A 17,894-nucleotide genomic window follows, 5' to 3' on the forward strand; every position below is an offset into this window, starting at 1 on the left:
GGTAGAGAGAATGAGAGAGGTAGAGAGAGAGAGAGAGAAAGAGAGAGAGAGAGAGAGAGAGAGAGAGAGAGAGAGAGAGAGAGAGAGAGAGAGAGAGGTAGAGAGAGGGAGAGAGGTAGAGGGAGGGAGAGGGAGAGAGAGAGAGAGAGGGAGAGGGGGGAGAGTAGGGGGGAGGGAAAGAGGAGGGGTCTTAAGGGGTCACAGGATACCATATGACCTCTTAGGAAACAATACGACCTATAATGACACCTAAGGGGTCATATGGTGGGCTAATAAAATGATATATTAAATTTAAAGTTATAAATAGAACATCATACAACGAGACTCCAAGCGAACAAACAATGGGGCTTCACTAAAAAGCAAGTGTAAGAGCTTGACCTAGCCCTAAGAGTACTGCCTAAGTTCTAAAACATATGATGCTATTAAATTTGCAAGGTTAGAAGACTGATCTCGATTGTGACTATAGGAATTACACACTTGATTGCTTTCATGGGTATGTACCGTTCCAAGTTGTTTGACAAGTGATGATCATCATATACTACTACTGCCATGCATACAACAAACTTTAATTTCTTTAGGTGATAGGCGTTGTAACAACATGGGAACTCTCACATACCCACCACTATCATTCTACATGATATCATCTATGTTACTCTCCCTCTTTCTCTTCCTACCTGTTGTTCTCTTTTGAAAAACATATTGCAGGTACTTTGACTCATCATGTTGCTTTGTTGACACTATTTTCCACATATGCTCTGCTCATTAAAGACACATTCGAGAAGAATATTGCTACAGGTTTCCTTGTTTGTCATGGTAATATACTTGTGGTTCAATTTCAAACCCTATTCCTCCTATTCAATATACACACAAAAATCCATCAGTCAATTTTTTTAGGAGAGGATACATGATAAAAATCAAAGAGGAAGTTGCAGACAAGAAATAAATTCACTTCTATAGAAGTGCAGACACAGTTGCAGTGGGGTATGGAGGGAGGGAGGGAGAGAAGAAGAGAAAGAGGGATGGGGTATGGAGAGAGAGAGAGAGAGAGAGAGAGAGAGAGAGAGAGAGAGAGAGACCTTGTATGTGTTTGAGAGGGGGAGACAATACACTTACATGTGTATATATATGTTTAATATATTATATATATACATATATTATATTTATATAAACATATTATATATACAATGTCATATTATACACATATTATATATTACATATATTATATGTATATACACATATTATATATAGAATATCATATTATACAATAGCGCGTGCGCTGTTTATAGTAAAGGTAGCGCGTACGCACTTTTAACTGTTTAGGCTTGGAAATAGGCCTAGATGACAAAGCTACAGATTGGAAGTTTGATTTCCCTCCATTTCTCTCATTTTTGATGTGTTTTATTTTATCAACTTGGTTTATCGACTTTGTCATCATCAAGTTTGCACTTCATAAAGTGGGTATTTCTAAAATTTCCACCATATTTTCACCCATCTTCTGAGCTTTCTAACCATATAACTTGTTTTCAATTTGAACAACAATAACATATTATTATTGAATTTCATTTACTAGTGTCTCCATAGTTCTCACAGACATAGGTGCACCATTTTTTGAATAACTTTTGATATACTTATCCAAATTTTAAAAACTTTATATATTATTGTAGCGCACTTTATTGTTTACAATTTAAAATAAAATAAAAATTGTATTTTTGATTTGTTTAGTGCAACTTATGCTTCATGCATGAACAGGTACCTAATTTTTAGGATGTACTCGTTTGTAAAAATCATTAAAAAAAATACTCAAAAAAAAATTACAAAAAAATACACATCTTCTAGTGCTCACTCTTAACTATCTTTTTGCCAAAGGATTTGTCAAAATACTAAATCTAACTATGACTTTTTTATGCGCACGTCAGACACTATGTTATGTTTTTCAGAAAAAATCAGGGTCAGTTTTTTGTGTGCGAAGGATTTGACCCCCTTAATCTTATCCAATTTTGAAAAAGTTTAGTAGTTTGGAAACTAGATTCAGAGTACTACAATATTTGTTCTTTGATTATCTTCATATCTTGAGTGGATGACTTTCAAATTTCGCCTCCAAGTTCAAGTTCACCTGATTTCAGAAAAAAAGTGTCCACTTATACCCCCCTTTTTTACCACCATCTTTGCGCACTTACCCATATTTGGTATTCCACCTACCTTACCTTTCCCTTTGTCTTTGTCCTTCTGATAAACTTTGAAAGTTTTCTTTGGTCTGCTCAACTCTTCCTGTTTTTCTTTCTCTACAAAGAAGATATCCCATTTGTCGATTGTTTCTTCTGCAATTTCATTTACTCTACCAGCCATTAGGCTCACATGCTGGTGTCCACTTGAAAAAAATGTTCTATTAGCTTCACTAATTAATTCATCAATTTCTTCTACAGAGTTGATCGGATGTATAGCTAGGAGTTTTTCAATCTTAAGTTTCTTATCAAGCTCCATAACTGCAATCCTCTTTGCATCTAACCTCCTTTATAGTTCACTTGGAAAATCATCTATAACTTCTATTAATACTTTCTTGTATATATCAAGATGTAGGATTATGCTATTCTCAATACTTTCCTTTTCTTCAATTGTGAATGTATTATACAGTTTGCTAACATTGGCCAAGTTACCGTCATCAGTTATTTCATTCAATAAGTTATCCAATGGTGGTATAACCCGTTTTTGCTTCTTCTTAGGTGTCAGTTTCTTTACCAGTGGTCTCACTGCCTATTGCTTCTTCCTTGTCTTCTTTGGTGTAGGAGAGGGTACCGGTGAGGGTTTTCTCTTCCTATCAACTCTCTTAAATTCTACAAGAATTTCACTCTCAAATGATGTACCAACTAGTGAGATATGTGCCTTCGATTGTAATCCTTCAAGTTCACTTTCCTTTATTCCAGTTATGTTCATAATATTTTATTTTATTTCCTTTACTTGTTTGGTTGCACTTCTTATGTATTTTTCCCTTTTCTTTCTCTGTTTCATTGTTTGTACACCACTCTCTATTGTTTCAGCATTTCCAAAGACCTTTTCTTCTGGTTCTCTAGGTTCCTCTAACAGGGCTTTAGCATAAGTTTCAATGATATTTACATCTGCCTCATATCCCATTTCTGTTACCCATACAGTTCTAGGAAGAACTGCCTCCATCCAGATTTCATCCTTTTTAATTACAAAACATATTTCTTTTTCATATTTGTCTACAATACTTTGTGACATTCTCTCTCTTGTTTTCATTTTTTCTTTGAAGGTTTTAAAGTACTCTATTATATTGTTTTCTTTTTCTATGCCCATACCGATGAAGATTTCTAGCAGTTGTTTGCCTATTGATATATCATATCCAAAATCTTTCTTTCCAATACCGAGAACTTCTTTTGTGAAATATAGCATAAGACACACCAAAATATTTCTAAAATGAAAAAGTTCCTTTCTTATCACCTTTGATCTTTTTCAGGTTGTCTATCAACTCATCCTTTAACCACTCACATACATCTATTTTTGCATCACTATTGACCATATCATAAGCACTTTTAATGCAAAGACTGAAAACTGAGTTCAATCAGTTTGCATGTGTGGTTTTATATCCTAAGATCATGCTTATAAATCTGACATTTACATCCTTGACATCATTTACTCTTAGGGATCTGCTGCCATATGTTGCTCCTATCAAGGTCATCACTATGTTATTAGGAACCTTCTTAGTCTTATCTGGCCTGCTACCAGTGGAGGGTAAACCTATCGCTGCCCTAATTGCTTCTCTGGTGATTTTACAAACAAAATCTAGCCAAAAGAATTCTCCATGAACTCTTCTAAGGACAATCCTTACTACCTCCTTAGGAGATTTAGGGATGTCCAAAATTTCCACAAAACCTAAGGTTTCAATTATCTTGTGTTTGGGTTTTACATTTCCATTTTCATCACAAATAACAGTTCTAAACATTTTCAATATTTCCTTAGAACCTAATTCCTCAATATGGCAATGAATATAGATGCTAGGGTCTTCAGCATAAGTAACACCTTTTGGAATTTTAAAAAAAGCACCTATGGAATCATCTTGTTTTGCTATCTCGAGAATGATTTTAAAAACAGGCCTAGGGCATTTCACAAATTTTACAACAGTAGGCTTTGCAATAAATTTTGGAGCAGAGGAGGAAGCCATTGATAAATACCTTAATCTACCTGATAATGGTTTGAGTGCTTGAAAGATATTGCTTCACTTCTTCGCCTTGGATGCCTTCACTCATATTTTGTGCTCTCTGAAAGTTTGAATGCTCAGTGAATTGAAAAAAAAGGAAAATCAATGTTTTATAATGTCTTTTCTTCCAACAACTGCAATAAATGCTCGTCGGTTAAGTGAAACTTAACACATCTGCTGGTAGAGAAGAAGTCCATCTTTTCACCATCAACCGAGGGTAAACTTGCATGATTTTCAACTTGATGCAATACCCCCAAGGATTACTTTTTCAATTGGATGAAGAATCTCTTGCAGGTGGAGTAATACTTTGTTCTACCGGTGAAAGAATAGTCTCATCAAAATTTTGACCTCTCTTTCTAATCCACTGTTTTGAAAATTCTTTCTTTACCTCATCTACCTTCTCTTTTCCTTTCAAACTGGGTCTTTTATTATTTGCCAGTGAAGTTTTACTTCTACAAAATTTTGCAATATGTCCAATCTTGTTACAAGCATAACAAGTCACATTGTTCTCCTGAATAGCCTTTCCATATCTTATGCCAGTTTGTGTTCTACATTGATTAGATAAGTGCCCAAATCTTCCGCAAACATAACATCTCACATTCATTCTATAGTTTTCTGAATTATGACAAATTTTGTTGCTTTTGGAACATTGATCGGTGGGTGCATTAATGTTCTAATTGTTTCTAGATCTACATTGATTTGCTCTATGACCATACTTGTTATAGTTAGAATATTTCCCATTAAATTTATAAGCATTAAGTTGTCTTACCGATTTATTGTGATCATGATTGTTTGCAATACCGGAACTTTCACCAACTTCAAATTCAAGTCCATTAGTGTCTCCATTAGGTTTCTGACTTTTCAGCATATCATCAAGTTCTTCTGAACTTTTCTTGAATTTCTCTTTGTGTTGATTTGCAGTAGCCAACTCATTTTCCAAAATTCCCTTATGTCTCATAAGTTCAGTTTTATCATGTTGCATGTGAATCAAATATGTTTTCAACATATCATTTTCATGACTGAGTCTTAGATTTTCATTTCCAGCATCATTGAGTCTCCTAGTCAAGTCATCTTCATTCTTTTTCCTATCTGCAATGTCTTTACAAAATCTCATAGTCATGTCTTGCATTTCATTCCTCATAGTACTGTTTTCTTGCCTCAATTGTTCACAAGATCATTAAGAGTTTCCTTTTCATCATCATTACTCTGCATCTTCTCATGAAGTTCTTTACTTTTATTTCTAGCAATAGTGAGATTCTCCTAAAGTCCTTGAATGAATTCCTGTGCAATCCTCAGATCATCTTCAAGTTTGATATTCTTCAACTTCTCTGCACCATAGTCTGCAAGAGCTCCTTCTAATTACTTTCTCAAGTTTTCTATCTGTACCGGTGTCAGAATCTTCCTCAAGTTGTTAGGCTTTTGAAAATAGAGGACCAAACTCTGATACCAAATGTTAGGATTAATGACAGTCCCAAAGATACTGAGAGGCAGGGGGGAGGGGGGGTGAATCAGTATCTAATTGGTTAACAGAATATTTGACCTTATTAAGTATTTTGCATTCCAAAACAGTGTACCGGTAAATAAGAATTAATGCAGTAAATAGGAACAATAAATAAAACATAGAAAGCACACCATAACACAATATTTTTAATGAGGAAACCCGGTGTGGGAAAAACCTCGATGGGATTTGTGACCCACAATATTCACTCATTGGCCAATGAATGGATATTACTTACAATGTGGTGCCTGCATATGCAGGAAGGCCAACTGCCTAGAGCTCACTACTCAATTACAAAATGGATTATGTGAATCCAATATAATGTACTGCTACAATACAACATCTGCTATGCTAGGTTCAGTACCAGTTTAAGGTCATACTATAACCATAAACCCTTATACAAAATTTGCCTTAATATTCGCTCATCACTTCTACCATATTCATACTACATGTCCATCCATATCAAAATGATTTATAGGATCTCATACATATATGAGCCTATTACAATATGCCATGTTGGCTTTACAAAATATATTTACAATTAAATACAATAAACAAAAGTTGTTCCTGTCGACTGGGGTGCCAGTATACATTGTTGTTGCTGCCAATGAAGTGTTTGTCGGTGTTGGTGCCTGCTGGTGGTTGTGCCTACCAGTTTACCAAATCAATGCCACAAGATTGCCTAAAGGTATTCATAAGGTTGCAAGGTTACCAACAATGACAACACCTTCAATTACCATTAGAGTGTGCAATGCCAACAAAGAGGAGCTAACTTCACTTGGTTTACAGGCCTCAAGATCTCCAAAAAAGAGCAAGAACCAAATGAGAAGAGAGAAAAAAAAACTTACATGTTAGGAGGCTTGGACACCTAAACATAAATATGGAGTTAATGAAAAAAAAGATCTATTGCAGCCAAGCAGTGTTGAGGTCAAAGATACAAATGTGAAGGGTGCCTTGAGGAGAAAGCTACAACAACAAATTTGCATACATTTCAAATTGGGCATGTTGAAAGAAAAAAAGATAATGAGGTCCAATCAACTAAGGATGATATTATGGATGAAGAATTAATTACCATAGGTGAGGGGTATACAAAACTCTTAATTGGTGACTGGTAGATTTTTATTGATAAAACTAGTGAAGAGAAGAACTCCTTTGATGGATCCATACATGATCATAATGGTGTTCCATTATTACTACATGTAGAGTGCATGACATCATCTAGAGATACTTGATTAAGTGTGATTATGACAATTTTCCTACAGTTGAGAATGAACCAGAAAATTTAATGTGTGACAGCCCTATTTCTTTAGATGAATTTGAACAAAAGCCTTTAGCATTGCAAGTATTTACAAGGGCAGATGATTCTCACAAATACATTGAAGATATTTTTTGAAAAACTCAAACTAAGGAGAGACAAAAAGGAGTTGCGAGTGGAGTCACTAGTACTCAATTGCACTCAATCAAAGAAGCATTGGGAAAGATGAAATTAGACTACTTGGAGCTGTTAATGGATAGCGATTATGCTATCAAGTTTGCAAAAGATAAGGAAAAAGAGGTTGATGATCTTTGCTACCAACTGGACATGACTCATTTCTCTCTATACAAAGCATAAAATCAAATATCTACTACAACTATAACCATTGCCAAGAAGTTGGTACAAGGGAGAGGGAGATCAAAAAAATAGTAGAAGGGATTGATGAATTCCTCAAGAGAGAAATGGGGCACCATGATTCCAAAGAGATCCAACATGTTGTTGAAAGGATTGAAGAGCTTCACAAGGAAATACCTTGCAACCTTGTGGCATTGGTTGAAGAAGATTTAATTGAGGTACCACCACCTCTAATCACTTAGGAAGGACATGTGACAAGTCAAGGTTTGGTAATGTTTGATGAGTCCAAAGAAAGAATAGAGGAACCCAAAATGCTGGTTTGGGACAACAGTAGATTACTAGGAATAACTGATGAAGAGGAGTCTACAAGTGGGGTGATCTCATAATAGTAGGTTACACTTTTTGGTGAAACTTGATATTGAAATCAAGATTTGCACCATATCTTTACTTTCTAATACTTATAGAAGCTCAATCTTTAAGAATTTGAAAAAGAAGTAAACAACTAATTTGTGAGATTTTTCATATAAATTCTAAATATATATTTTTTTGAATAATTAGAAATGAATTGTCAATATTATCATGTAACTTTTAATAACTTAATTTTTATAGTAATCAACATTTTTCAAAAGTGACATTTATTCTGTAATGCATTACACTTTTTATAGAAAGAAGGAAATTTTAGTTTTTAAAATATAAATTTGTTGGATCAATATTTTGTGGATGGATTATTTTTCATATTTTTTTGTTACATATATATATTTTTTAGTTAATTTTTTAAGTCAAAGTAATTTTAATTTGGACAAAGGTGTATTCCGTAATGCATAACTTTTTTTGTATGCATTTGAATTAACTTCTTTTTATGTTGAAATGAGGATATCAATACCTAAGGAAAATAGTTAAATTTTTACAAATTTTTTTTTAATTTTCCAATTTTTCATGTGTGGAACTCAATCCTTAATGTTTGATGAAAAACCTACATTCATAAGAAATAAAACATAAATATATTTTAATGGAATTAAATATATTAAAAATTATACTATTTAGAAATCTTATAATAAGGAATACATACTTAAAAAAAAACTTTTAAATGAATTCATTTGACCCCCCAAAAGCTAATGTAAAAGTGGTTTTTTATTAACAATTTGATAGGTGTGAAGGAGACTCCATTGCAAGTATGATTCAAGAGTAGAGAAGTTCTATCCAAGGGATTTTGATCTAAGAGGCGTTGATCTAACTCTCTTTATTAATTAATTGAAATGAAACTTGTCAAGGCTTAAACCATTATAATTTCTTAAAAATGTGTGATTTAATAAAAAATTAGGATGCACCAAAAAGTGTATCCCAATATTGTGGGATCACCTAGTGTTGGTACATAATGTGTAAGTGTTGTCCATAAAATTTTCAATGAAGAGGTACTTGTAAAGGTTGAATATGTGACACAAATGTATGACAACAATTCTGATTTTTACAACAGTGGTATTTCTTCACATCCACACAAGGTAGCAGATCTTTCTCATGAGGATGATGGTATTATTCAGTCATATGGTGTTGGCACTCAAGTTGTGGGTAATCAACATGATGTATATATTGTTAATCCAAGCCCCAAAGGGTTTGATTTTTTTCATCAAACCGCGAAAGATTTAAAAGGTAGGGACAAAGAGGATGAGAGAAGTCCCAATTTTCAAATCATAGAGAGCAGTAATATATCTCTTTTTGCTCAAGATATTGCAGCCTATAGTTATGAAGAAATTAATTCTACCATTGGTGGTACACAGGGTGCAAGCATGGGATGATAAATTTGATGATGCATCTTATCTTAGGACTAGTTTTTTGCACTTTGGAATAGTTAATATAGATCAGTGCCAAAAGTTGAATGAAGGTTGGCAAGAAAGAGAAAGGAAAACTATGTTGGTGGCTCAACGAGCCAAGATTCAACCTCAACAAATCCATGATGCTCACGATTTTGTGGATGGTGGTAAGCAAAGGTTTTCTAGTTCTAAAAGTTCACTTAATGTTGATCATTTCATCGGTAGAGATGTTGACTTATTTGATGACACTTGTGAATCAACCACTCAAGAGTTGTCTTTGATGGGTGATGAAGGCATCTATAATTCATTTTTAGAATTGTCACCAAATACATATAATATTACAATTGTTTATTTACTAGTTGGTGATTTAATTATTATAGACTCTTTAGTGGTTAGTGGTTATCCAATTTGGGTTTCCATTGAACTTTCAAATTTGGCAAGGTCTACAACACCTATCAAGTTGCTTGGGAGTGTGTGGAGACATGTCTATTTGTTGTATTTTGCATATGAGAGATATCTTTCCTATACAAAGGTGTGGTGACACCTTTGAAATCAATCTTATTGATCGCTAGAGTTACAACAACAACATTTGGTGGCCTAATGAGTTGATCTATGTGCATATGAGAATTTCTTATCGCATCTTTTTAATGGTCTATTTCTATGACCATAGCTAGAGAGATAGATTGGTTTTGAACTTGGATATTGACACGATTGGTGCATTGTCCCTTATGGATCATGATGAGTTCCTTGATAACTCAGGGCATAGTGATGTTTATATTAGAGTGGCGTAGTGGATTGGTGGAGCAACATTTTTGAGATTTACTTGGGACCCTAGAATCATTCATGGTTATAGGCTAGATAAGTCTAGTGATGGTGGAGTTGCTTGGACATTGCTTGAGGACAAGCAATACTAGGAAAGGCGGGTTGTAATGTCCCCTTTCTAGCACACATTGTATGACATTGTCATTAGCCTATTTCTCAATGGTTTCATAAGCTAACTAGCACATTTAAGAGATCTTGATGATATTTGGCCTAAGGCAGTTTCAGTTGGAAGACTTCCTAAGGTGCTTTGATGTGTTTTTGGGATACTATTTATAGTAAGTCAATTGGGCCAGGTTTGTATCATCATTGACAATATCATGTCAATGGAAAATGTTGAATATCAACCAGAGAATTTATTATCATCGATATGATTTACTTATGCATTAATAAAGTTAGATTTTAAAGTTAAATATGAATATTTAACTTATTAATGCGATACTATAGTTAAGTGGGAAATATTTAAATAAAAAGGCTCTCTTATTTAATAACACATTGAAGACATAAAATGTAAATGAGTTATGTTATTTATCCCACATTGGCAAGTTGATTGAGTGAGCCCTTATGTGGGAATTATAAAGACTTCCAAGAGCTCATTTTCATATATGCTTGGTTATATGATAATTTGATATTGGAATTCCTCCATGGTTGCTAGAATAATAGTTACAACCATTTTCAAGGATGAAAACCCTTGGGAATTTGTGGGTTGGACAGAAATCCAGTTCCATGTAGAGAGGTGGATTCATCAAGAATTCATCATTGAGCTTATTTGTAGGTTCGTAATTAGTTTGAGCTTCAATCAGCTAGGTTTTTGCATGGATTTTGTGAAGATTTTGAAGCTTTAATGAATAGTGACGTGAACAACGCCACTACAGTGTCATGCTATAGTAATCGCTATAGTGATTTCTAAATTATGGCTATAGTGCTCGCCTCGATTGTTAGCCTATTAATGGTTATTCATCCAAATTAAAATACTTAATTTGGGAAGAAGACTTAGACCTAGGGTTTCATGGTTACCTCTTTGTCTTAGGCAGGTATTCTTGGTGAAGATTTCATTTGGTTTGGGCTTTTATTTATTGTTATCATTCTCAGGTGTACCCAGATTTGTATCGAAGGTGTTGATAGTCCATTTTTAGCCCTACTCACTTCATTGTATGTCATTTCATCAAGCAGGGATTAACAAGTATATAATAAACTGGTTGTATTCTTGATTAGTCACTAAAAAGTGCTCTTTGGAATGAAGTTATCAGTCTAACACAAGTTGTAATAGTCATAAATAAATCAACCCTTAGTTCTGATTTTTCTTTTAAAAGTAGTTCTTCCTTGGATCCCTATTGTCTAAATTTTGTGCACTGTTAGTTCTTATTTCCTTGAAATATTATGTGATTTGGCATGAATCATCAAATTTCAAACTCACAAAAATAAATAAGAACTTAGAAAATCAGACCCTGTATGCAAACTATTTGACCAAATGTCAAGCAAAATAAATTGAAAATTAAGGCCAAAACTTAAAGGGGGTTCTTATAGTGGTATCAGAGCTTGGGTACCAACTATTTGACAAAATTCCTCATAAGGAAGATCAAAATATTGATGTGCAACTAGGGCGGGCCATTACAACAAGTACATTAGATCCCATGACTCAATTGAAGCTAAGTTGACTCTTGGTTGAGTTATTCACTACACCTATAGTCATAGACAAGATTAGGAACTTTCAAGATTTCAAAGATGATGAACATATCCTTGAGTTTATAGCCAATGTTGGAGTCTTTGAAGGCCAAACTATTAATTAGATAGAAAGGAATGCACTTGAAGTGGGTGAAGAGGGGATTTTTAACCTTGGGACTAACATCATATCTAAATAGATGATATCTCTAAAAATAATCTTTGATTTAGATCCTAGAGATAATGAGAAGCTACCATTTGATTCAAAAAGAGTAAAATATGACCTCGGGTCAAGATATTGGGTTATACTTTTTGGTACATCTTGATTTTTGTTGAAATCATACATTTTTTAGAAAATATAATGATTTAAGCCTTGGGAGGTCCCATTTGAAGTAATTAATTGAAGAGAGTTAGATCAAAGCCTCTTAAATCAAAATTCCTTGGATAAAACCTCTCTACTCTTAATCATACTTATAATGGAGTCTCCTTCACACTTATCAAAATGTTGACAAAAAACCACTTTTACATTAACTTTTGGGAGCTCAAATGAATTCATTTAGAAGTTTTATTTTTTAAGTGTGTAGTACTTATTATAAGCTTTCCAAATAGTATAATTTCTCATATATTTAATTTAATTAATATTTTTTATGTTTTATTTCTTACGAATATGGGTTTTTCATCGAACATTAAGGATTGTGTTTCACACGTGGAAAATTTAAAAAATAGAGAAAAAATTGTAAAACATATATTTTCCCTAGGTATTGATATCCTCGTTTCAACAAAAAGGGAAGAAGTTAATTAAAATGCATTAAAAAAAAGTTCTGTATTACAGAATACGCCTCTGTCCAAATTATAATTACTCCGACTTAAAAAAATTACTAATATATATGTAATAAAAAATTATCCATCCACTTGATATTGGTGTGACAAATCTATATTTTAAAAAATAGAATTTCTTTTTTTCTATAAAAAATGTTATGCACAACAAAATAAATGTCACTTCTAAAAAATGTTGATTATTATAAATATTAAGTTATTAAAATTTATATAACAATATGGACAATTCACTTCTAATTATTTTTAAAAATATATATTTAGAATCTATAAGGCAAATCTCGCAAGTTGGTAGTGTATGCAGGAAAAGCGGGGTGATGAAACTCAAAATGTGAAAAATGATGTTCAAGGGGCTTGTCCACACACCCACATGACTTCTTGGTGCAAGCTATGGAGTCATGAAGATTGACTCAACTTCCTAAGGTAGGTTCCATGGTTCTCTATCTCACAAGGTCCCTCAAGCCAATGCCTTTGCTCTTAGATCACTGAGCAAAGTGACTTAGGGATGACGAATGCAAGAATGAGGGATGCTTTAGATTGATTTTAACATGAAATGTATCCTATTTATGCATGATTCTATGAATGACTTAAACTAGATTATAAGATGACAAGGTTAGTAGCAATACTATCCTAACATGCTATACTTGTTAATGATTTAAGCTAATGATAATAGAAATAATCTAAAATGCTTATTAGATTAATTCCTATTACAAAGAGAGACTAGATGTATTGATAAAATTGAGCATAAGTGAGATACTAAAATCTTGGATGATCCTTGAAATTGAGGAATGAGAGCTCTATTTATAGGGAAAATGGGGCAATGGAAGGTCAGGATTGAAAGTTATCAATCCATGTTTACAATTTTCACCAATGAAATGGTGACAATTGTCAACATAAGACTGCTTGAGAGGAGATGTAAGAAGAATTAAATGCTTGAGAAGACCTCATGGTTACTTTAGAAGGTAAGGGTTAAGGTTAGGCTAGGGTTATCCAATGGATAAAGCTTTTACCCAAAGGATAAACTCTTGTGCAAAGGTTAAAGGGATAACTATGGTCAAAGCAATGAATGCTTGATGAGACCCCTAGGTTAGAAGAAGGTTAAGCTAGTTAAAAAGTCTCTAACCATGCCACTAAGGGTTAGTTAACCATTAATGGTTTGAAGACTTTGGGGACAAATTTGTAAGAGTCCTTCCAAATTTGGGGGTATTCAACAAGTTAGCTTGTTGAAGGCATAAAGGCTTTAATTCCTTTTGAAGAATTTACTCCAAATTTGAGAAGTGACCTCCTCAAACTTAGGGAAATGGGATAATGGATGGGTTTAGGCTAATTGATTAGGATTAGATGGATTCTAGAAGAAATTAGGAATAGGGTTAGGATGCAAGTGGGAGATGTAGGAAAATGCAAGTGGATGGGGGATAATAGGATTAATTAAAATAAATTGTTTTATTTCAATTTGGTTGCAAATTGGGGATTAAATAAATTAGATTTATTTAATTGGGGTAAACCATTTAATTAAATGTAAATTTAATTAAAAATTAAAGAGAAGGGATCTAATTAAATAAAATGATTTATTGAATTAAATGATGTAAAGGGCTTAAGTGAATTTAAATAAATAAATTGAATAATTTATTTAATTAAATAGAAGAATGCGGGTGATTTAATTAAATTAGATTTAACTAAATAGAGGAATGAGAATAAAATGAATATTAAATATTCATTTAGGAATATGGTCATTTTTATACGTCTACATTTTGCCCCTCTTTGAAGTGACGTGTGTGCACATGTTGATTCAAAGAAAATGATGTGTCATCATGATTTGGTTATGATCAGTGTGATGTCATGTCAAGATGTTCATGTCATGCCCTAGATTCGATAAATGATGCCCCAAATTTGGTAAATAATGTTGATAATGCCCCCTCGGGAGATGAATCAAAATTTTGAAAATTTGATTTGTTTTGATAAATTTGATTGCATTTTAAATTTTTGTCTATGTTGAATACAATATGTTGATTCATCTCCTGATAATGATGTTTGTGTAGGTTAGAAATGATACTATGAGCAATTTACGTGCTCATCTAGGCAACCCTAATTTTTATTTACCCTATAAAAAGGTAAAAAGTGATTTATTTTGTCTCATTTGTGCTTGTTGACTTTGGAGAAAATGACACTTGGAGAAAAAGACAAAGTGCCAATTCCTTTTGCTTCTCATCGATTCGAGCGCATTCGGAGGTATCGAAGGCCTGCCACGTATGGACCATTGATAAGTCATCCTTTTTGACCCCTTTTGGATTTTTGTTTTGTCATTTTTTATCATGTTTTTGAATTTTTACACACGATTTTAACGGTTTAGCGCGTCGGGGTTAAACCATAGCGCATATGATAGGTTTCATAGCGCGTAGAGTTTAACGAAGTAGGGTAGCATCTGGGTAGATTAGGATAGCATAGCGGTAGGTTAGGGTAGCACGTAGGGTTAGGTTAGTGTATCAGGATCATAGGGAAGCACATAGGAGAAAAGAGGTAGCGCGTAGGAAAGACCTAGCATATAGGGTTAGTTGGGGCTCGCATGGGTAGTATAGGATAATGCATAGGTATGACCTAGCATGTAGGGTTAGGTGCACAACGCAGAGACCAAGTAGGATAGTGCATAGAGTAGAAGTAGCGTAGAGGGTAGTTTAGGTGGCGTGTCGATAGGACAGGGTAGCGGATAGGTGCAGGCTAGCACGTAGGGTGATTTGGGTAGCGCATTGATAAGATAGGGTAGTGCATAGCCAGCAGCTTAGTGCGTAAATAAGATTGTTTAGCGCATGAGTGGAAAAATTTGGGTAAAGTATGATTTTGGATGTAGAAAAATAGGTAGGTTTTTGCCAATTTTGCTAGGATGGGTGTGAATTGTCAGCCTACATGTCTGCTGTCATTGTTTTGATAAGCTGTCCAATATGAGTTTCGATATAACTTGATTTGATGTGCAAAGTTTCAAGTTGATTTTGATATGGATATTTTGATATGAACTTGATTTGATATGCATTGTTTCAAGTTGATATATATGTGGAACTTGAGTTGTTTTACAAGCTGATATGAATGTGAAACTTGAGTTGTTTTACAAGCTGATATGAATGTGAAACTTGAGTTTTTTTATAAGTTGATTTTATTGTGAAACTTGAGTTGTGTTACAAGTTGATATGATTTGATATGGAAATTGATTTGATATGATGTGGAACTTGATTGGATTTTCAATTTTTCAAGTTGAGATGAATTTGATTTTGATATGAATTGATTTGATGAGGAAACTGATATTGAACTTGTTTTGCTTGTGATAGGAGCGCATTGGAGTTGTTCAGTCGTGAGAATGATTTTCGAGACAGTGGTAATTGATACCATGATTGACACAGGGTGACAGGGATATCATTGAGAGGTGTGGCCTATCCTCTTTGTTAGAGATGCCCCGGTTTATCATTAACTAGGGTTTATTGACAAGGTTGGCTGAGAGGTGGCATAGCGACACCAACACCTTCTATTTGGCGACAAGTGAGATCATAGTGACACTTGAGGATTGCTACCAGATTCTGCAGATTCTTGTGGTAGGTGCATTGCTACCTTATGAGCAGATAGAGGAAGGCGGGACAGAGGCACTTCACCGGATTCTACATGATGATACGGTTTGTGGATACGAGATCTCCTGGAAGGAGTTCATTGATTTGGATTACGCTCCTCTACCATCAGTACTGGCAGGTTTCATAGGTGGTTTCTTATCTCCTGACTATAGGTCGAAGGGACTGGCAGTAGGATGGGGGTTGGTCCTGGAGGACATGATGACACAAGGTCGTTGATTCACATGGGGGTCGGCTATGCTAGCCCACTTATACAGGGATCTACATCAGGTGGTGTATTTGGGGTATAGCAGTCTATCTATTAGAGTGACATTGCTACAGGTATGGGCATGGAGCATATTCCCGCAACCAAGCTACTAGTGGATAGAGATAGGCCTGCTGGGTGTGCATATGCATACGGATATCGTTGGATAGTTGTCTAGCGTAAGCTACACAAAATAGAGCATTGGAGGAGAGTGTTAGATGATATTGATACAGTCTTTTGGAGACCATACATGGAGTACAAGGTATGGGCAGAGGATGGAATGGAGATGCCCTATGTCTATATGTCCTGATTTTTGATAGGGCGGACGCCCTTTGTTATTGAGAGATTCCTGCATAGCCGAGTGTTGCGGTAGTATGGTTGTTAGCAGGGAATTCCATAGGGAGCATGCTTGTATGCTCAACAAAGATAGGATATACCAGAGTGGGGACCCACTATTGATAGCGCGATAGTAATTGAGGAGTTGTTTCACTTAGCCAGCCAGATATGGGACTAGGCCTATGGGGTAGTGGATGTAGGGATGACAGAGGAGTTCGCCACACTGTTTGGGGTACATGCAGTGGCCAGGATATCAGATCTAGTGGAGATGATTCCCACTTTTGATGATGATGATGATGATGATGATGAGCAGCCCAAGAGGCTAGGGAGATGGAGAGAGGATGGAGAGGAGATGGATGAGGGAGGTGGGGATGGTGGAGGAGGTGATGGTGGAGATGGTGGAGGAGGTGATGGTGGAGATGGTGGAGGAGGTGGTCGAGGTTGGTGAGGGGATAGAGGGAGAGGAGATCAAGGGAGGAGAGGAGACAGGGGTGGAGATGGTGGTGACAGAGGGATTCGGGTGGAGAGAGTAGTGCGGTGAGTTGTGGTAGATAAAGGGAGAGGAGGTTTGGCTATTGGAGTTGGGGGTGAGGAGAGAGTAGGAGAGGTGATAGTAGTGGTATGAGGGACTAGCGAGTTTGGATGGCTAGCTTAGAGGAGGAGGTCTGATGTGTTACCTCCGTCAGCACCAAGGATAGGGGGTACCACTTCACAGGTACCCATCCAAATGCAGATTTTGACGCACCGAGAGGACGCATAGATTAGGTCACTGTAGTTATTAGCGCAACACCTACAGACATAGCTACTGGTGCATCACCGATAGATTACACAGCTGACCATAGAGTGAGATTAAGTTTTGGAGCGGTTGGGTCAAGCCGAGGCTCGAGCAGAGGTTTTGGAGAGAGCAGCGGTGGGTGGCCCGATGAGAGACATCTTGAGAGAGTTGGCTTTGAGAGCCAAGGAGGTGGAGTACTACCGGAGGCATTACGAGAATGTGGTGCCTAGGGAGTGTCGAGTACCAAGTTTTATAGCTTTGAGATCCAGTCGATCCAGAGAGACTGGGTCGAGGATAGAGAGCAGAGGCATGATAGGGCCTACTAGACAAGATCCACCTAGAGATCCAGGTGCTGGGAAATCTACTGCGAGACCGTCACCTTCAGGAGATAGTCATACTTGAGAGATTTTGTCTCTATTGTATTTTGATCATTTTGTTGTATTGGCACAGACATGACATATTTTGTACATTGATCATTTATATATATA

Source organism: Cryptomeria japonica, chromosome 1, assembly GCF_030272615.1.
Source record: "Cryptomeria japonica chromosome 1, Sugi_1.0, whole genome shotgun sequence".
Classification (NCBI taxonomy): Eukaryota; Viridiplantae; Streptophyta; class Pinopsida; order Cupressales; family Cupressaceae; genus Cryptomeria; species Cryptomeria japonica.